The 22,815-nt window shown below is 46.0% G+C and overlaps 1 non-coding gene across 1 annotated transcript; it reads right to left on the bottom strand.

Moving 5' to 3' along the window:
• Positions 1 to 6,114: 6,114 nt before the first annotated feature.
• LOC129561358 (U6 spliceosomal RNA) lies at positions 6,115 to 6,221 on the bottom strand. The gene has a single exon (XR_008686977.1). It is a non-coding gene; the product is annotated as a U6 spliceosomal RNA (small nuclear RNA).
• Positions 6,222 to 22,815: the final 16,594 nt, after the last annotated feature.

Below are 22,815 nucleotides of genomic sequence, written 5' to 3'. Positions count from 1 at the left end.
GTTCTCATATATAAGACTTTGTAAGAGAAAATGAGATACAAATATAAGATTAAAGAAGTTCAGAAAAAACCTGTAAGGGCCTTCCCTGGTGGCTCAGTGTTAATGAATCTACCTACAGTGCAGGAGACTCGGGTTCGATCCCTGGGTTGGGAAGATCCCCTGGAGAAGGGAATGGTCAGCCCACTCCAGTATTCTGGCCTGGAGAATCCCATGGACAGAGGAGCCAGATAGACTGCATACAGTCCATAGGGTCACAAAGAGCTGGACATGACTTAGTGACTAAACACACACAACACATATATTTAAAGTGGATAAATCAATTTGAGCACATGATTTTAAAAATAGATTTACTAGTTTTGTGCCCTCAAAGGGCCTAGGAGCACTGGGCCGTGACCAACTGTCCCAGTTTCCCAGAGACTGAGGGGATTTGCCCAGATGTTGCACTGTGTGTTAAAGCCGGAAGTGTCCCAGGTGAGCACAGTGACTGGTCACCTTAGAGTAATGCTGAGGGAACTTCCCCTCATGGTTTCTAAATTCCATTCCCACTAAATAGAACCAGAGCTCCTTGGAGAATTGGCTGATGCCTGCTGGAGCAGAGAAAGTGCAAGATGAATGAGACATTACGTTATGCCTGAATGAAAAGGTGTTGCTTAGGAGAGCCAACCAGTCCATTATAAAGGAGATCAGTCCTGGGTGTTCATTGGAAGGACTGATGCTAAAGCTGAAACTCCAATCCTTTGGCCACCTCATGCGAAGAGTTGACTCACTGGAAAAGACTCTGATGCTGGGAAAGGTTGGGGGTGGGAGGAGAAGGGGACGACAGAGAATGAGATGGCTGGATGGCATCACCGACTCAATGGACATGAGTTTGAGTGAACTCCGGGAGTTGGTGATGGACAGGGAGGCCTGGCGTGCTGTGATTCATGGAATCGTGGAGAGTCGGACACGACTGAGCGACTGAACTGAACTGAACTGAGGCTAATAAAGATATGTCACCAGGACTTAGAACAGGCAAAACTAACTGATAGGGGTAGAAGTCAAATCCATGCCTGACTCAGAGTGGAACAGAGCAGGAATTGGTTGGAAAGGAACATGGAGGAGTTTGGGGTGATGCAGATATTCTAAATCATGATTACAGTGGTGATAATTCAATATATAGGGCTTCCCTGGTGGTGCAGTGGTAACGAATCTGCCTGTCATACAGGAGACAAAGGAGATGCAAGTTTGATCCCTGGGTTGGGAAGATCCCCTAGAGAAGGAAATGGCAACCCATTCCAGTATTCTTGCCTGGAAAAATTCCAAGCACAGGAAAGGCTAGCAGGCTACAGTCCCTGGGGTCGCAAAGAGTCAGACACGCTGAGTGACTGAGCGTGAACGCACAGCTAAGTATATAAGTTTGTCAATATTCATCCAACAGGACAACTAAAAATGAACGCACTTAATGTAAACTATTCCTGATATAAATTTTATCCTCATGTGTATGTAAATTGTACTTCAGTAATGTGTGGACATGAGTGAAGACCAGCCAAATGAGAAAAGCAAAGTCATTTCTTCAGAGTCAGGTCAACCACCATCTCTTGCATTTTGGCAGAGGCAGGCAGAGGGCTTCATAGTGGAAAGAAAGAATGGCTTCAGGTATGCCCTGCTGGAGGCTGTTGGCACAGAGAAGCTGGAAGCAGGTATCCGGAAGCAAGGTTACCTGTCTGATTGTTTAGGGGTGCTTATTTGGCTTTCTAAGTTGGAAGTGGGGACAAAAATTAGAGAAGCTGTCAGTTTTTAATTAGGTCAGGGCCATTTTGAGCTGATTGTCATACATTATTATTTACCTTCTTGGATTGTTACTTGTGATAGCAGCCTGACTTCCTCCAACTGTGACTTACAGCAGGCTGGCTTCTGGGGCTGGTTATCAGAAATAAGGGGATTGGTTTCCCAGGCAGGCTGCTGCAGGTTGTGGGTCAGAATTTCTTTTTTCATACTTGGTCTGGCCATGTCCTTTGGTATATTCAATCTTCAGAAGTAAATTTTTAAAAGACACAGGAACTAGCTTGAAGGGTCTCCCACAGGCCAAAATTAAGGCAAATTTAGCATCAGAAGAAGACTACAGGGATTTCTCTGGTGGTCCAGCGGCTAAGCGGAGAAGGCAATGGCACGCCACTCCAGTACTCTTGCCTAGAAAATCCCATGGATGGAGGAGCCTGGTAGGCTGCAATCCATGGGGTCGCTAAGGGTCGGACACGACTGAGCGACTTCACTTTCACTTTTCACTTTCACACATTGGAGAAGGAAATGGCAACCCACTCCAGTGTTCTTGCCTGGAGAATCCCAGGGACGGGGGAGCCTGGTGGGCTTCCGTCTATGGGGTCACACAGAGTCGGACATGACTGAAGTGACTTCGCAGCCAGCGGCTAAGACTCTGCACTCCCGATGCTGGGGGACCCAGTTGAGAGCCCAGGTCAGGGAACTAGCCCGCACATGCCACAACTGAAGATCCATTATGCCAGGACGAAGATTGAACGAAGATCTTGCCTGCCACATCCAAGACCCTATGCAGCCAGATGAATGAATGAATGAACATGAAAATGACTAGAACTGACTGTAAGTGCTGCACAGATAAAAATCTGTGACTCTGCAGTTACACTTGATAAGAGACACAGTGGGTGGGGGCTGGTTTTCCATCATGGGAAATGACTTACACCAGCTTCTTAGGAAAATTGGTTATTAAAAGTAAAAATAGTATTTGCCCTGCCTTTTTTTTTTTTTAAAGGAATAGTGAGTTTCACTCTGGGTGGATGAGAAAAAACTCTCCCTTACAATAGGGTACTAGCAAATAAATATAGAATAAATGAGGTAATTAGAAGACAACTGTTATGCAATAAAGAAAGCTTTGGGACTTGCCTGGTGGTCCAGTGGCTAAGATTTTGCACCCCCGATGCAGGGGGCTCAGGTTCCATCCCTGGTCAGGAAACTGGATCTCACATGCCACAACTAAGATCCGGCACAGCCAAATAAATAAAATTTTAAAAATGGGTGTTAAAGAAAGAAACAGTTGATTCAGGAAGGATTATCAGTGAACTTTAAAAACCTTGTGTGTTGACAGGACTTCCCTCTGCAAATCATGGCTAATTCCTGGCCATATTCCACTCAGATGAGGCAGGTGCACTCCCACTTTAAACAGGACCATTTCTGCTGTGAAGTGCCCAGGTCAGGGCCTGCTGCACTGTTGATGCTCAGGTGTACTTTTGCTGAATGAATGAAACGGCACATCATTAAGACAGTCTTCTCTTGTGTTACTTTGGTGGTATCTCTTAAAGTCTAGATCAAGAACAGCAGGATCTGAGACTTCCCTGGTGGTCCAGTGGTTAAGAATCTACCTGCCAATGCAGAGGATGCAGGTTTGTTCCCTGGTCAAGGAACTAAGATCCCACATGCTGCAGAGCAACCAAGCCTGTGCATCACAGCTGGAGGTCTGAGAACCACAATGAAGAGTCCACACAAAGCAATGAAGACCCAGGGAACCAAAAAAAAAAAAGGTCCAAATTAAAAAAATTTTTGTCATGCCAAGTAGCATGAAAGATCTTAGTTCCCTGACCAGGGATTGAGCGTGTGCCCCCTGCAGTGGAAGTGCAGTCTTAACCACTGGACCACCAAGGAGGTCCCAGGAAAAAATAAATTTTTCTGAAGGTAAAGTACTTGCATTCATGGAATAAGAATTTGAATCTTGTGTCTTTAAAACCAGTTGAAAAATTTCCTCCCACCCTCAGCCTTACTGAGATATAATTGACAGATAAAACTGTAAGATATTAAAAGAAAATAAAGCCTTTAGCCGACAGATTGCTGGGAAATGGGAGGATTCATGTGGCACAGAAGGATCACCATATGCTTGTATAGTGGTGCCACCTGGTGGTCACCGCCTGAACTGGTCAAATTCTGAATCTGAAATGGTGGGACCACCTCCAATTTACAGTAAATGCAGGACAAAGAGTAGTAGGAGTACAAGTTTAACGGTGCAACCAAATTAACTATTCCCCCAAAAAACTTCGTGAAACTATAAACAATAGATTTTTATTGAGCACCCGAGTTAAACCGAGTGCAGTGTCAATATGCAGCCAGCTTCAAGCTGCAATTTCAAGTGAGATGTCAAAGAATGAAAGGTGAGTGAGTGAGTGAAATCGCTCAGTCGTGTCCGACTCTCTGTGACCCCACGGACTCTACAGTCCACGGAATTCTCCAGGCCAGAATACTGGAGTGGGGAGCCTTGCCCCTCTCCAGCAGATCTTCCCAACCCAGGGATCGAACCCAGGTCTCCTGGGTTGCAGGCAGATTCTTTACCAGCTGAGCCGCAAGGGAAGCCCATGAAGAAAGTTACTTACATATTATTGTTTTAAATGGCACATGTGATTGATTTGCTGCTGCTGCTAAGTCGCTTCAGTCGTGTCCGACTCTGTGCGACCCCATAGACGGAAGCCCACCAGGCTCCGCCGTCCCTGGGATTCTCCAGGCAAGAACACTGGAGTGGGGTGCCATTTCCTTCTCCAATGCGTGAAAGTGAAAAATGAAAGTGAAGTCGCTCAGTCGTGTCCGACTGTTAGCGACCCCATGGACTGCAGCCTACCAGGCTCCTCCGTCCATGGGATTTTCCAGGCAAGAGTACTGGAGTAGGGTGCCATTGCCTTCTCCGTGTGATTGATTTAGATTGGTTTATGTAAAGCGGTCACTTCTTTCCCATCAGCCTGCTGCTGCTGCTGCTAAGTCACTTCAGTCGTGTCCAACTCCGTGTGACCCCATAGACAGAAGCCCACCAGGCTCTCCCGTCCCTGGAATTCTCCCTGCAAGAACACTGGAGTGGGTTGCCATTTCCTTCTCCAATGTGTGAAAGTGAAAAGTGGAAGTGACCTCGCTCAGTCGTGTCCGACCCTTAGCGACCCCACGGACTGCAGCCTACCAGGCTCCTCCATCCATGGGATTTTCTAGGCAAGAGTACTGGAGTGGCTTGCCAGTGCCTTCTCCTACTCAGCCCATAACCTAGAACCCTCCTACTTTGATTTAGGAGCCACCTAATAAAGTATTAATAGAGAAAACAGAAGAAAAGCAAAAGGTATTTATGGGACTTCCCTGGTGGTCCAGTAGCTAAGACTGCAGTCCCGATGCACGTGGCCAGGGTTCCATCCCTGGTCAGGGAACTGGATCCCACGTGCCACTCGCCTCAAATAAAAGATCCCTTCTTCTGCAACTGAGACACGGTACAGCCAAATAAATAAATCAATATTATATGGAAAAAGGCATTTGCAGTTAAGTGTGGCTTTTTATCTTTGCACCCAAGAAGTCTCGGGAGCCTGGAGATGGGCAGAATTAGTCCTCGGAGCAGTAGCAGCAGCGATGCAGGGGCGCTCCTGAGCTCCGCGCTCACGTGGCCTCCGCCATGAGCGCCTCGCGCTCTCTCGCGAGTCAATGCCCTGGCTTCACCCGTCCTTTCTGTTTCACTGCTGTTTCCACTGCTCTTCACCAGGCTATCTGCCGCTCCTCACCAGCAATTAGCTGTAAACACTTTATTTACTTTACCTGACTGTGTGCTCAGATACAGAGGTTTGTGGTTTTACACATAGAGGAGCTAAACCAGGCTTTGTAGATGCATTTTCTAAGCTAGTGGGTTCTACGTTCACTTTCTTTTTTTTTTTTTTTTTTAATTTATTTTATTGGAGGCAAATTATCTTACGTTAATATATTGGTTGGTTTTGCCATACATTGACATGAATCCGCCCCGGGTGTACATGTGTTCTCTTTCTTGAACCCCCCTCCCACCTCCCTCTTCCCCATATCCTCCCTCCATGTCATCCCCGTGCACCAGCCCCAAGCATCCTGTATCATGCGTCGAACCTGGACTGGTCACTTATGATAATATACATGCTACAGTGCCGTTCTCCCCAATCATCCCACCTTCACCCTCTCCCACAGAGTCCCAAAGACTGTTCTATATGCCTATGCCTCTTTTGCAGTCTCGTATACAGGGTTCAGGTTACCATCTTTCTAAATTCCATATATATGCGTTAGTATACTGTATTGATGTTTTTCTTTCTGGCTTACTTCACTCTGTATAATTGGCTCCAATTTCATCCAAAAAATATGGAACGCTTCACAAATTTGCGTGTCATCCTTGCGCAGGGGCCATGCTAATCTTCTCTGTATCGTTCCAATTTTAGTATATGTGCTGCCGAAGCGAGCACTACGTTCACTTTCTTACAATTTTTCTGTGAGCCGCACTGCAGTAGGCCAACCCAGTCCAGTCCTTCAGTGTTAGTTAACACATTCTGTAACCACCATTAAAGCTAAGGACATTTAGTCTTCATTGTCTTTGCAGACCACAAAGAACTCCGCTGGTATTCTAAAATATATATATATATATATATATATATATATATATTAGGTTTCTAGCATATTTTTTACTAGTACAATTTTTCAAATTCTGTTTCACTGTTTCTAATTCCTTGAACGTAATGCTGAATGCTTTTCCGGGCTTTGCTTCCTTATATAGATTTGAATCAACATAATTGTCATATAGGGCTTCCCTATTGGCTTAGATGGTAAAGAATCTGCCTACAATGCAGGAGGTCCAGGTTCTGATCCCTGGGTTGGGAAGATCCCCTGTAGAAAGAAACGGCAACCCCCTCCAGTATCCTTGCCTGGAGAATTTCATGGACAGAGTAGCCTGGAAGACTACAGTCCACAGGGTCGCAAAGAGTTGGATATAGCTGAGCGACTAACACTTTCACTTTCTTTTGTCATATGCCCAAGAAATATTTATTAGATACCTGCCACTATTGTACTAGGTACACAGTCTTCAAAGGAAATTTTTGTCTTCCAAATAGTGGCTGTACAGTTGGGTTTTAGTCATTCTGAATCCTTGATGGGAGCAAGGACCTGAGATATTAGAGGCAGGGGGAACTCAGACTCACTTGTTCTTGGAAACAGGCTTGTCCAATTACGAGGAAATGTCTTCATTAGGAAAAATAAAGGCGGCCCTTGGAGTTGATTTCCCTGTCTTGCTCTCCATTTGTTGTAAGTAACAGTACTTTCCGGAGAAGGCAATGGCAGGCCACTCCAGTACTCTTGCCTAGAAAATCCCATGGATGGAGGAGCCTGGTAGGCTGCAGTCTGTGGGGTCGCTAAGGGTCGGACACGACTGAAGTGACTTAGCAGCAGCAGCAGCAGCAACAGTACTTTCTGAAAAGGATTCGACATGCCAGTATGATTAAGCACCCTCCACGCGACCCCCGCCAGGGTACCAGGACACCTCTGCTGGGAGCCGTGTTCTCCTTCTTGCTCTTGGCCCCCACATTGTGTTCGAGTCGTGATACCTTCAGCCCATGGGGTGAATGATCATTGGTAAAAGCCCAGTGTTTCTTAATAGCACTGCTATTGGTATTTTGAGTAAGACAAATCTTGTTTTGTGTGTAGAAGTGTTCTGTGCATTTTGGAACATTCAGCATCCTTAAACTAATCCATGACATGCGAGTAGCACCTCTTTTTTTTTCTGTGACAACCAGAAGTGCCCCTTCCATACTTCCGGTGCCCCCAGAGGAGCAGGGTGCCCCTGCTAAGACCCCAGTCAGTTGTGGACACTGTGGTCTTTACAAAACAGTGACACCCGCTCGTCTTGCGGGCACACGTGGCCAGTTGACCAGTTCTGGCCAAGACCAGAGGATGTCTTCTGGGGCTTCTGAGAAAGACTTTGCCCTCTGACGAGAGAGACGTGTCTGAGGAGAAAAAGTGTCTGTTCCCCCTCTCCACCCCCGCCTCCCGCCACCTTCCTTCTTGTGACAGGCTGGGAGGGGCCGCGATGCTCGCCTCTGTAGAAACCGTCTTATGACCCTGGCCCTGATGGCCAAGTGGGAAAACAGAGTGTGGAAAGTCCCTGGATCCTGGATGACGTTGGTAAGCTTCCAAACTAAACCAGGGACTGCCAGCTGACGGGCTTTTCATGAAGTAAAATGAAAATCTCCTTAATATTTTAAACCACTGTCCATCAGAATTCCTTTTACCCATTGCAAAACACATGCTGACTTATACAGAGAAAAAGGGTATTTGCATGATAAACAAGTTAAAGAAAATGGAAAGTTACCAACAAAGTAGGTTTTTCTCAGGATAAAAATATGTGTGTATATGTATGTACATACATATATGTGTATAGTAATTCCTTTATATATAATATATGTAATATGATAAAGGAATTCGCCTGCAGAGAGCTGACTATTCAAAGTCTTAAGATATGAACTGTGTTTCCTTTACCCACACATCAAAATAATTGACCTTCCTGTGGCATTTTGTTTTATTATTATTGTTTTGACAGCACATTATGACCACAAGTCCTCATTGTTTAGCAGTGTGGTAAAACAGACATTTAAATTCCATTATTCACTTTCAAAAAGTCAAACTTATACAGACCTCAGTACATTAAAAATATAAGAGGCTTGGAGAACCTTATTTCCAGAACTTTTCAAAATACTGTTCTGTTTAGTCTCACCAACTGGGTTTAACCTATGGGAGCAATAGATAAATTCTGTTGGGTCAAACATTCAGTGAAACCTCTTCTAAGATTCTTTACTAACTGAGCCACCACAGAACCCCAATTTTTAAAAAGGAAAGCTTTATTTCCTTTTTATATTAAAGAGCTACTAGCTCAGGAGACAGTCCACATGGAAACCATATGCCTGACTCCCCAGGACAAATTGCCAGTCTGTTCTTCTGTCTAGAGAAGCGTGCTGGACTCTGGGCAGTTGTTCTAATACTGACTGTGCTGACCGCCTGCTACAGAGGTCTGTTAGGACCAATATCAGATTTATTTTCATTGCTCTTTCCTGCCTTTATTAACCTCCGAACTATTTTCCTGCATCCCACTCATCTGTGTCTGCCAGTCAAGTCCAGACCTTCATCTTTTCTCCTAGTTGGTTCCCAGCCACCCATCAAAACCATCTCGCCTTTCTAATATAATTGAGCAAGGGTTCGTGTGGCCACAGTGCAGAAAGCCAAACTCTAACAGAGGGTGTTTGCAGCAATGTAAGGGTTAATTTGCAGGGAATCAGGCAAGGGAGTAGGAGACAAGCCTCAGATCCACTCCACCTTGGTCTTTGAGTTAGGGGTGTTTTAAATGGAAGGAACAAAGAAACCTGGGTTAATCGTCATCTTGTGACATTTCTCTCTCTCTCTATTTTTTGGTCACACTTCGAGGCATGTGGGATCTTAGCCCCCTGACCTGGGATGGACCCCGCACCCCTTGTGCTGGAAGGGCGGAATCTTAACCACTGGACCACCAGGGAAGTCCCTCTTGTGACATTTCTAAATCATGGTTTTGGAGATCAGAATGTCTCCAGTTTACCATTCTCTGACCAGGTGGTCCATGGCTCCAGGGTCTGTGATCTCATCTTGCCCCACAGAGACAACCCGAGTGTGCCCGTCAGTGACGAGATCTACAACAGCAGATATGCTACCACTTTAATGACGTCATCGACACAACCATCTCAGCCATCTGACTCTGGTTGGTTAGCGTTTGGTCAGCACAGGATTGAGATTAGAGGAGACAAGAAAGGAATTGAGGGCAGAGGAGACAAGCAAGACAATCAAGGTTTGGATGGAGGTTAATCGTGAACTTAGCAAGAGAAGTCAGTTTTCGGGAGGCTTGGTCTCACTGATACAATTCTAGCAGAGTTCCACCCCTGGGGAAATGGAGTAGACATACATTTCCATGTTACTCTCGCTAAGCACGGCTAAAAATCCCAGACGTTGCATGTGAGTCAACCACAGTCAAACACTTTGGTTGGGGATCTCAGGACCCTTGGCTTGGGGCTTCCTAGGTGGCGCTAGTGGTAAGAGTCCACCTGCCAATGCAGGAGATGCAAGAGATGGGGTTTCGATCCCTGGGTCAGGAAGATTCCCCTGGAGAAGGAAATGGCAGCCCACACCAATATTCTTGCCTGGAGAATCCCCTTGGGCAGAGGAGCCTGGCGGGCTACAGTCCATGGGGTTGCAAAGAATCAGACTTGACAGAGTACACACAAAAACACACATAAACCCCAGAAGCAGGCACTCTGGAAAGTATAGACATGCCGCCCCAACCCCCAACAAAAGCCTGTGCCCTGTAACCAGGACCTGGGAAGGAGCAGCCCGGCAAGACAGAGACTCTGTGGACAGCAACCGCTCTCTCCACCATTCACTCCTGCACAGGCTTCTGACCTGAACCCCGACGAGCCTGGATGTGGTTAAGTGGAGCCACACCAGGGCTGGATTACCCCACCCCCTGGCATTGGAATCAGTCATCTGGTACAACTTTTCAACCGATTGCAGAACAGGAAATGCTTCAGAGTTTTCTGGGAAAGGGCACCTCCTAGCGAGGAACCAGAAGCAAAAATGGAAATAGGTGCCTCCAAGCCCTCTGCTCAAAGCCAAGTCAAGGCCAAATCACTACCCAGGCCCAGCCAGGGCGGGCGCAGTTGGCTGCATGCAGTCAGAAGGGACTGGTGAAGCCCAGGTGGAATGTGCTAGAATGTTCCAGTTCAAAGCCAGGCTCATCGCTCTTGGGACGGGGAAAGTCCGTATGGGACTCGTCACCTGGTGGGGGACTCAGGGAAGCTCAAGGTCTGGCTGGGTTTCTGGAGAGAAAAAGAATACGGGGTTGGGAGGAAGAGAGGTGGGACTCTGTTCATAATGCTTTGCTGGATGTTTCCACATGTTTCTTTATTCATCACAGCCAGACATCTCGCGAAGTAAGGGCTTGTGTTTGTCCCATTTCACGGGTGGGACAGCTGAGGTGCAGAGAGTCAGCAGTTAGCACCGATACTGAGGGGTGATCGACCTGGATGGATTCAAGTTGATTTCAGAGTCCACCCAAACCTGCACAGCAGCCGTCCCTTAGGGACATGTGCAAAAATAGAAACCGTTAGCAAAGTGATAGCCCAGCTACTGCAAAGCTTGTGACTCAGTTCAGTTCAGTTGCTCAGTCGTGTCCGACTCTTTGTGACCCCATGGACTGCAGCACGCCAGGCCTCCCTGTCCATCACCAACTCCCGGAGTTCACTCAAACTCCTGTCCATTGAGTCGGTGATGCCATCCAGCCATCTCATTCTCTGTCGTCCCCTTCTCTTCTCACCCTCAATCTTTCCCAGCATCAGGGTCTTTTCCACTGAGTCAGCTCTTCGCATCAGGTGGCCAAAGTACTGGAGTTTCAGCTTCAGCATCAGTCCTTTCAATGAACACCCAGGACTGATCTCCTTTGGGATGGACTGGTTGGATCTCCTTGCACTCCAAGGGACTCTCAAGAGTCTTCTCCAGCACCACAGTTCAAAACCATCAATTCTTCGGTGCTCAGCTTTCTTTATAGTCCAACTCTCACATCCATGCATGACCACTGGAAAAGCCATAGCGTTGACTAGACGGACCTTTGTTGGATGTTTAACTTCATTAGGCGGATATTATGATGAAGTATCCCCAACTTGGAAATTCCTTATTTTCTGCCTGTAAACCCTTGAGCTGAATAAGAAGCCTCCCTCTCAGTAGGAGAAACCTTAGATACAGAGAAATGTTTTCTTTTTGCTCCCTAGGAAGTATATGCTGAATAGAGCCCAACAATCCAGTAAGTTTGAGTCGTGCTTCTGTCCCACTGGAGGAATGGCCACATGGTAGTGAGAGCAGGTTTGGGTATGAGGCAGGGTAAGAGGGTTGCAGTGGCCCCAGTCTTTTTTTTTTTTTAAGTATTTACTTATTTATTTAATTTTTGGCTACACTGGGTCTTTGTTGCAGGCTTTCTCTAGTTGCGGTGCATGGGCTTCTCATTGCGGTGGTTTCTTTGTTTTGGAGGACAGAGTGCAGCCTCAGTGGTTGTGGGGCACAGGCTCAGTTGCTCTGTGGCATGTGGGATCTTCCTAGACCAAGGATCGAACCCATGTCCACTGCATAAGCAGCTAGATTCTTAACCACTGGACCACCAGGGGAGTCCCCCAGAGTCTTTATTAATGAGGAACGCTAGGCTGTCCAAGGCCGTGTCCAGAAAGCATGGGAAATGGAGATGTGTTTAGATGAACAAGTGTTGCCAGAGGCCCATTCTAGGAGCAGAGCTCAGCAGTGAGGCAGGGTTGCGGGGAGACACGTGGTGGTACTCGCTAGTTACATCCAAGTAGGGCCCAGGCAGAAGTGCCGATGCTGAGAAGGGGACCAAGCCTCTAGATGAAGGGACAGGTGAGGGTAAGAAGTGTTTACAGGCCTCCGACACTGGAAACAGCAAATGACCAATACGTACAGGATCAAAGCCAGCAGATCCATGTGCTTGCTCTTTATAGGAATCTTACTAGAAGGCATTAGAAAGAGGTAAGAATTTAATACGTTTTTAAAGGATAAACCATGGTATGACTTTGACCTAGGTATTTATCTACACTCCACTATGTACTTGGCTTCAGCCTTGGCCTTTGGAAAACTGGAGTCAAGAGCTGTCTACAGGGTCATTTGGGCCATCCCTGACCTCGTGCTGGAGGAGTGATTGTGTAAGAGCTTAGGTTACCACCATATTCAACTGCAGTCATGACGTCTGTCATATTACCAAGGCATGTTTTTCAGATTAATTTCAAACTCTAGCGAGTGCCTCGATGTGGTGTGGGGTGACAATCTTCCTAGGTTCTGTGTTCACTGAAATTTTATCAGTCAGTTTTATAAACATATATTCATTATATAAGAATGTTAAAGGAGCTAAATACATCTCCCTTATTTACTATCATTACTTAAATTCTTATAAACATTTAGTGACTCAAGAGAATATAATTGTCTTCCTAAAGTTACCTACTTAATATTCTTTTTTTTAAAAAGATTTACTTATTTATTTTTGGCTGCACTAGGCCTTCGTTGCCGTGTGGGCTTTTCTCTAGTTTTGTTGAGTGGGGCTACTCTTCCTTGTGATGTCTTCTCTTGTTTCAGAGCCCTGGCTCTAGAGCAGAGGCTCAGTAGCTGTGGCTCAGAGGCTTAGTTGCTCTGAGGCATGTGGAATCTTCCCAGACCAGGGATCGAACTGGTGTCCCCTGTGTTGGCAGGTGGATTTTTATCCACTGTACCACCAGGGAAGTCCTGATTGTCTTAATAAGAGGATAATTTTATTATTTTGAATAAAATTTCGGATTTATTCTTGAATTGCAAAGGTTCATTCTGTGATGGGGCTGTTTGTCTTTGATCAAACCTTGATCATAACAATTGGCTAATTTAGGCATTCAACTGAAGTGTGCATTGGTTGCATTACTCAGATCTTTAGAATGTGACTAGTAGAATTATAATCATATTTCTTGGTATCCTGTGAATATTAATCGCATCACTTTTATCAAGTATATGTTTTTAAAGTCTTTATTGAATTTGTTACATTATCGCTTCTGTTTTATGCTTGGGTTTTTTGACTGCGAGGCATGTGGGATCTTAGGTCCTCGACCAGGGATCAAACCTGTGTCCTCTTCATGGGAAGGTGAAGTCTTACCCATGGGACCACCAGGGAAGTTCCTTAACTGACACCTTCACATTTATTACAATTACCAGAATCCTTTATATATGTGTGTGTGTGTGTGTGTGACAGTCACCTGTTAGATACTCATCAAGCCCATTTCCTCCTCTTCCTCATCACGGAAGTCAGCTACTTGGTTCTGCTTCTCTTACAGTCAGATGCAGCTGCAAGACTGAACTCCCGATAATGGTTTGTGGGCAGGGGATGTGTGGCATTTCCAGGCTGGGCCGGTTAACACCTTTCCCATTCTCTTTCTCACCTGCCCACCAATGGAGAGGAGGGTGGGGACACGAACCCTGGAATATATAATGTCCACCCTGGGGAAGTGGGAGCTTGTCTGTCAGAGCAGCTACTCTTACTAATACTCTTCTAAAGGAATTGGTGAAAAGTTTGAAGACAACTCAGGAAGTCATTAAATGTCTAGAAGAATCTAAGTTGTAACTTTGCATAAAGTGAAAGTTGCTCCGTCATGTCCGACTCTTTGCAGTCCCAGGGACTGTAGCCAGCCCAGCTCTTCTGTCCATGGAATAATCCAGGCAAGAATACTGGAGTGGTTTGCCATTCCCTTCTCCAGGGGATCTTCCAGACCTAGCGATCAGAACCCAGGTCTCCTGCACTGCAGGCAGATTCTTTACCATCTGAGCCATCATGCTCATTTCTAAATTCTAAGGTCACATTTGGGCTGATTGGAGATGGATAGTCATTTTCTCCCTTTTTCACTGTGCACCATGTGGAATCTTATTTCCTTGACCAGGGATCAAACCCATGCTTCCTACACTGCAAGGTGGAGTCTTAACCACTAGACTGCTGGGGAAATCCCGGGGATGGATACTCTTAGGCAAAATGCTGGCATGAGCAATGTTTCTTCTATAAAATCCCCACCAAAATGACTCATGGGGAAAAATACCCAAATTAGTGCTGGAAATCTGGAGGTCACTCGAAGGTCCTCCAGAAACATGGGAGGATCTTTGGTCAAGGTAGCAGCGGTGTGTTACCAAAACATTGAGTAACAGTGACTCACAGGATGTGGTAATAAAGTGACTTTCTTTTTGTCCCCAGCTGTGTCATTCCATTGGCCTGGGAGGTTTGTTTTTATCTTTGCCCTGGACCAAAATGCTGTCCCCATTGCCATTTTTAAAAAATTCTTAGATAATAAACAGTCATATGATCACTTTACGTCAGAACAGGCACAGTCTTTCTCCGCCTTCGTTCAGTTCAGTTCAGTCGCTCAGTCGTGTCCGACTCTCCGCGACCCCATGAACCACAGCACGCCAGGCCTCCCTGTCCATCACCAGCTCCCGGAGTTCACTCAAACTCATGTCCATCGAGTCGGTGATGCCATCCAGCCATCTCATTCTCTGTCGTCCCCGTCTCCTCCTGCCCCCAATCCTTCCCAGCATCAGAGTCTTTTCCAGTTCTTTATTGGAGTATAATTGCTTTCTAATATTGTGTTAGTTTCTGCCCTACAGTGAAGTGGAGCGTTGTATGTGGACGAACGTCCCCTCCCTCTTGAACCTCCCTTCCACCCCCTCATCCTGCCCCCAGTTCATCACAGAGCACAAGCTGATCTCCCTGTGGCATACAGCAGCTTCCCGCTGGCTATCTATTTTACACATGGTAGCGTATATATTGTCAGTCTTACTCTCCCAGGCTGTCTCCCCCTCCTCTTCCCCTCTGTGTCCACACAGCCATTCTCTTGGGCTGTGTCTCTATTCCTGATCTGCAAATAAGCTCATCCGTACCATCTTTCTAGATTCCATACATATACATTACCGTACGATATTTTGTTTTTCTCTTTCTGACTTTCTTCCCTCTGTATGACAGACTCTAGGTGCATCCACATCACTGCAAGTGACCCCATTTCATTCCTCTTTATGGCTGAGTAAAATCCATTGTATGTTTATGTGCCACAACTTCTTTATCCACACATCTGTCGATGGACATCTAGGTTGCTTCCGTGTCCTGGCTATTGTAAATAGTGCTGCAGTGAACATTGGGGTACACGTGTCTTTTTGAATTACAACTTTCTCGGTGTATATGCCCAGCAGTGGGATTGCTGGGTCATATGGTAGTTCTATTTTTAGTTTTTTAAGGACTCTCCATATTGTACTCCACAGAGATTGTGTCAATTTATATTCCCACCAACAGTACAGGAGGATTCCCTTACACAGGTGTGATCTTTAAGTGTCCAGGCCTATGTTACAGAACTCTGGTTTAATGTTGAAACTCTATTCTTTCAGCACAAACCTGTGGGAAGCTAGCAAGCCTGCAGTGGGAGAAAGAGGTGGGAAGCTGGTGGAGGTTAAGCTTCCAGCCTTGTTCTTGTGTTCTTCCTTTTCCACTAAGCTCTTTGTGGCTTCTGACTTCTCCAGGGATTGAGCTGCAGAAGTGTGGAGGTTCTGGTACTGTTTGTGGTGGTGGGGTGGGAGAATCGTGCTGGAGGGGTGGGAGATTCGTGGTGGGGGCGAGGCTGCTACCTGACCACCACTCTCTCGCCTGGCAGTTGTTTAAAGCAGACTCTTTCCTCTCCTGGTTTTGGAGACCATCCTGTCACTGAGGATTTCTCCCCTGGAATTCAGTCTGAAAACTGAGGGATGGCATCGTGTTCCAGGGAAACGAGAAAAGAAACACAAATCTCTACCTTGAACTTGAAAAGTTTAGGCTTGAACCTGCGAGGAAACCAGGCCAATGGGAAGTCCAATTTTAACAACACTGATATTATGTTCCAAAGGCCTGAATCTTTAAACACAACTTCAAAAGTGTGATCACAGAGATAATATGTTCTTCATTTAGCACTAAGAGGTGAATGTCTTCTTACTCCATGTGATCTAAAAAGTTAGAGTCGTGGGACTTCCCTGGTGGTCCAGTGATTAAGAATGTGCCTTGCAATGCAAGGGGACCTGGGTTCTATCTCTGGTTGGGGAATCAAGATCCCACATGCTTTGGAGCAACTAAGCCCACCTGCTGCAATTAGAGAGTCCATGCATTCAAACTAAAGATCCTGCATGATACAGCAAAGATTTCCCCTTGCTACAACTAAAACCTGATACAGCCAAATAAATTAATATGTAAAAAAAATGAAGCTGAAACTCCAGTAGTTTGGCCACCTGATGCGAAGAACTGACTCGCTGGAAAAGACCCTGATGCTGGGAAAGATTGAAGGCAGGAGAAGGGGACGACAGAGGATGAGATGGGTTGGATGGCATCACCAGCTCAATGGACATGAATCTGAGCAATCTCCAGGAGTTGGTGATGGACAGGGAGGCCTGACGTGCTGCAGTCCATGGGGTCGCAAAGAGCTGGACACGACTGACTCACTGAACTGAACTGAACTGAAATAAATGAAAAGTTGGAGTCACACAGACATAGAAGAAAACTTATGGTTACCAAAGGAGAAAGCTGGGAGGGGGGATACATTAGGATTTTGGGATTAAGAGATACACCTTACTATAAATGAAATAAACAACAAGTGCCTACTGTACAGCACAAGGAAATGTATTCAATATCTTGTGCCAGCCTATAATAGGAAAGAATTATATAACTGGAATATATACATCATATATAATATATAGTAATATATTAAAATATATAAATAACACAATATAATGATATATTAAATAATATATAAAATATATAAATATATTGATAGTAATATATTATATAATATTATATATTATAACTGAAAAAGTTATATATATATATGTATGTCCATATGTACATGTAACTGAATTACATTACACCTGAAATTAACATAATACTGTAAATCAACTTTACTTCAATAGAAAGGAAGTTGGAATCAGAATACAAAGTCACATACTTACCTGAAATAATGCATTTTAAACACACAAATGCATATTCATTTGAAAGGTTTCGGATGAAGAGTCAGCAAAATTGATGTTTTGCCTGTGTTTTCCATTTTCAGTTCTCTGTAGTGGAGTGGGAACTCAGGCACAAAACAGCATTCTGATCCTTTTACTGATTCGCGACTTTCCCAACATTGTATATATATTTTGTCCACACCTAACTGATCAGAAGTTATTTTTAGTGGCTCACTTTTCTTGTCTTCACAAAGCATTCAATTTAGTTTTCATGAAAATAACTACCTTTCTTTTCACACTCATATTTTATCAATTTCAGTTCAGTTCAGTTCAGTTTACATAGTACTTAATTAAATTACATAATTTCAATAACTAATAAATAAGTGAATCTTGGCAATCTGTTTTGGGAGCAAATACACCCGATTCATGGGGTCGCGGAGAGTCGGACACGACTGAGCGACTCAACTGAACTGAATTGAACTGAACACCCGACTCAGGGTAAGGTGACTCAGCCGTTGGGGGCAATGGTTAGCGATCTGGCCCTGACCATTTGTGGGCTGTGGGCTGTGCTCAGTGCTCTATAGAAGGATGAGGGTAATGTGTGTTAGTCTGGAAAGTTACTGATATGGACTGTCTAGTATATTTATTCTGCCTGAACCAGCATGGTGTAGTGGAAAAAGCATGGCTCGTGTGGTCAAACAGACCTGGGTTTAAATCTTGTATTGTTTCTAGTTCAGTGACTTTGAGGAGATTACTTAATCTTTCTGAATCTCAGTTTCTATATTTTCAAAAAATTGGTAAAGTATTCATGAGAGTTAAACAAAACCAATTAGGGGGATTTCCTGGTGGTCTAGGGGTTAGGACTTCATACTTCTACTTCTGGGGGCACAGGTTGGATCCCTGGTCAGGGAACTAAGATCATGGCGTCACCGGAAAAAAAAACACCAAATATAAACAAAATCCATCAGTGAAGACCCTGGTACACAGGTGCTCAGTAAATAACTGTTGCTGCTGCTGTTGTTACTACATGTGGTTGTCATCCTGTTGTTCAGTCGCTAAGTCGTCTCCAACCATTTGTGACCCTGTGGACTGCAGCGTGCCCGGCCTCCCTGTCCCTTACCGTCTCCTGGAGTTCGCCCAACTTCGTGTCAGTTGAATCGGTGATGCCATCCAACCATCTCATCCTCTGCCGCCCTCTTCTCCTTTTGCCTTGTCCTATTTTCCTGTTGGTCTTCCCCTAATAGAAAACCCAGTTGTGTTGTACCTATTAGAGGCCTTCTGTTTCATCCTCAACCCGAGGGAGGGACTCTGTTCCAGGGCTGAGCGTCAACGCTGGCCTCGCTCTGAAATGAATCTCATTGCTGGGTCTAGAGCGAGATGCCACTGTTGACCTCCGCTGGGCTCCCATGAAAAGCTGACCCGGCTACTGTGACTATGTAGGCGCTGCTGTCCACTGGGGGGAAAGACTCTCCCCGTCTTCCTGCCCTTCGTGCCAGCACATCGGAAGGAGTCCCGTTGGTAAACCTTACTGTATAACTGATGCTCGTGAGCCCCCCAGGCTGTGCTATGTGGAGTGTGGTAGGCTGGCTTCTGGACACACGTGTCCAACTGGTGGGATTAACTGCTTTTTGTTTGGAAAGACCTAATGCGGGGTCCACCTCTAATGGCACTCAACATAGCTAGGGTGTTAGAACGGTACTGTGCTGGCTCCTGCTAGACCACCAGAAGGTTTCTTTATTGATTTATTTTGGCTGTGCCTTGCAGCAGAAGGTTTCTTTTATTTATTTGTCCTTTAAAACATATTTACTTGGCTGTACCAGGCCTCAGTAGCGTCACGCAGGATCTTCACTGTGGCATGTGAGATCTTCAGTGTGGCATGTGGGAGCTAGTTCCCTGATCAGGGATTGAACCTGGGCCCCCTGTTTTTGGGGAGTGAAAGGTCTTGGCCACTGGACCACCAAGGCAGTCCCAGAATGTTTCTTTTAAAGCCAGCCTGCCCCTCCAAGTGTGAAAACCATGGATAGCCCTTACCTTCCTTATAACTGGACAGGACACCGCTGCTATTGACTCCCTTTCCATTGACTCAGTAAGCACTTGGCTCCAAAATCTGCCCACATCCTGGCACGTGAGCTCTGAGCAGAGTTGGTCTCTTACTCTTCACTTCTCTTTGGCTGCTTCTGTCTGCGCTGTGTTGGTTGTATCTGGTTGCAGTGCCCCCTGCACACCTGACCCGAGGAAGGTTCCGGAAGAGGGGTGGATCAAGAGTGTAGGGTCGTGCAGGGTATGTCAGGGTGGAGTGGATGACCAGGCCACTCAAGGTGGCTGGTCTCTGGCTCTCTGTCCATCCCTTGTGGGACCAGGGCCTGTTTCACATTCACCAACTCACACGACTGACTTTCCTCTGTACTTGCCCCAGGCGCCAGCCAGTGATTGTTCTTATCAAAGGGGTGGTGGGCTTGTGTGCAAGCTCCCTCTTTCATCAAACCACTGATGTCTCAAGAAAGGAAAAGAAACTCTGGTTCCCTGTCCTGTTTCCCAGTTTGCCCAATGCCTCAGTGTTTTGCTCACAGCTGCTCAAATCATACCTCCCAAAGGACATTAGTAATCTTTCACAACTGTTTACCCTTAAAATTGAGAAACTTGTGGATGAGGATATTAGCATCTTTTTCTTTTTTTTGCAGGTACTGTTTTTCCCAGATAGTTGTCATCATTCAGCATAACTATGTTCCAATGTACACGTTTTCTCCAGCTATTTTGTTTGTTTGTTTCTTAAAAACAGTTACCAAGAACTTCTTTCATCTCTCTTAGAGGTTATTTATCTTGCTACTAATTGTAAGCTCATCCAACCAAGCTTCAGGTCAGGATGGTTATGAGGCTGAGAAGACTTGAATGTGGAAGGGCTGGGGTAGCATCACCTGCAATGAGCAAACTGAGACATCTTTGGATGTCACAGCTGGAGGTGGGTGAGGACTTCCAGCATCTAGTGGGTAGTGGCTGGGGAGGTAGGTAAACATCCTACATACACAGGACAGCCCCCCAGCGGGAGAGTTACCTGGTCTAAATTGTCAGCAGTGTGGAGGTTGAGATTGAAGCCCCAGCTCTCTGGTTCTGGCCTTTGACCCCAGACTCTAGTCTCTGGGTAGCCTCAGACCTTTGCTGTCACACCCCCAGAACCGCTAATCTTTCAGGGTAACAGACTCTGTAGGACTATTACAAAGCACCTGAGGGTGGGGACGTGACTGGTTCTACATCCCAGCTCATAGCGGGCTTAGCACCAGAGGACGGTCCGTGCAGGGTTGTTGAATGAGTAAGAGAAGAACGTGAAGGTTAAAACACCCACTGAAATCCTTTCTCATCCACCTTCCAACCCCAGCTAATGGAGTCAGCTGCTACTCAAAGCAAGATTATGAAACCTCCGAGCCTGGACCAGAGCTGGGGAGGCTCCTGTTGCGGGCAGGCTGCACAGGTTTGGCAGCTTTTCCCATCAGGTGTGTGTGGGGCGGCACTGGGAGATATCGGAGCTGTCTCGGGCTTTGACAGCGTGTTGGGGTTGGTTCTCCTCCATTCCGCTCGCCCCTTGCCCCTAGGAGTCTGAGGGCAGGTGTGGATAAGGTTGGCCTCTGCTTGGGTCTGTCTCCTGGGCTCCCCGATGCCCCATGTCCTCACACAGGCACCCCTTGGCCTGTGTGTGCCCCTGTCCTTACCCCCTTTCTAAAAGGGGGTTTAGTGCTCTCATTGTACCTTAATTATCTTTTAAAAGGCTCTGTCTCCATAGGTTTATTTTCTTAGAGTCTGTGAGTCTGCTTCTATTTTTGTCAATAAATTCATTTGTCTCATTTTTTAAAATTCCACATATAAGCAGAATCATATGATGTTTGTCTTTCCTCGTCTGACTTACTATGGTGCGGGGAGGGATAAATTAGGAGTTTGGGGTTAATATATATACACTACTGTAGCTAAACTAAACAACAAGGGTGTACTGGAGAGCACAGGGTGTGTGCTTATTACAGAATACTCAGTAATACAGAAAAAGAACCTGACAAAGAATGGATAAACATATATGTATAACTGAATCACTGGCATGCTGCAGTCCATGGGGTCGCAAAGAATCAGACGTGACTTGGCAACTAAACAACAGCAACGATAGTGGATTTACAGTATTGCATTAGTTTCAGGGGTACAATCCTTGACAACTGGATTAAGTGTTAAACTGGTCTGGGACAGGACTCAGATGTCTGCTCAGGGGGGACTGGAATGTTTAGGGGGAACGTGGAACAAAAGAGAGCTACTGGTTTGTCCATCACTGAGAGGCTGTTCTTCAGACTCCTTACAAGAGTAACTGATCAGCCGTCTTTCATAAACAGGGCATCTTATCCCAACACATAGCTGACTAATTTCTGACACTAAATCAAAGGTTAAAGATCCCTCTAGGCTTATTTGACAGGATTTTATCCAGTTTCCCGCCAAAGGGCCAGCGCAGATGTAAGCGGGCCCTGGGGTAGGGTGATGCAGACCAGGATGGAGAGTATTCTGGGACACGCCTAAGACGGGACCCAGGGTCCATCCTGTTCTCATGGACCAAGTTCTGGAACAAACCTCCATGGTATATGAGGCCACGCCTCCTGCATACCCCCTCTGCTTCTCCAGAGTGGACCTGTGGTGGGAGGGCGGCTCCTAACAAACGCTGGCCAGGGGATGTGGCCAGCCTGAGCTCCTTCTGCTTGGTCATTGCCCTCTGTGGTCAGGCTCAATTCATTGTGAGTAGCTCTTGAGAGTTATCCTTAGAACTATGCCATGAATTCAGCCTCACTCCATGATAAATCCTGGGCTGTTAACTGGAATTCTGTGGTGTAATGACTAACAAATCTCCCCACCGCTTACATAGAATGCATTGCCCACCCTGTGTTTTACCTGTGTGGTGGTTAGTTTTAGGTGTTAACCTGGAGGATGCTTTGCATGAGATTAACATTTAAGTTGGTGCATTTCTGGGTAAAGCAGACTGTCCTCTACAATGTGCGTGGGCCTCATCCAATCAGGTGAAGGCCTAAGTAAAACAAAAACTGACTTCCCTTAAGTGATAGGGAATCCTCTTTCAGATTGCCTTCACACTGGGACTGCACCACTGGCTTGCCTGGGTCTCAAGCCTGCCAGTTCAGACTACAGATTTTGGATATCCAGCCTCCATAATCGTATGAGCCAATTCCTTGTAATACATCTCGTTCTCTCTGCATATGCTCACCTTAGTAGCCCTGTTTCTCTGGAGTACACACTGGGAGTGGTGCTGATGGTGGGTTGTTGATGCCCCTAAAGGGGCAGATGTTGCCTAGTTCTCACGGAGGGATCTTATGGAGGCGCCACCTGGATTCTGAATGTGGGGCCACTTTTCTCTTCAGCCTTCCCCTATTCTGTCCTGCTTTCCCAGGTGCCTGGCTTGTGAGTCTAATTCCATAGACAAGGGTGGGAAAGTCAGCCAGGTGG

This window comes from Moschus berezovskii, chromosome 10 (assembly GCF_049115385.1).
Source record: "Moschus berezovskii isolate FMDL1 chromosome 10, NW_MosBer_1.0, whole genome shotgun sequence".
NCBI lineage: Eukaryota > Metazoa > Chordata > Mammalia > Artiodactyla > Moschidae > Moschus > Moschus berezovskii.
This window is presented reverse-complemented; position numbering and strand designations above follow the sequence as displayed.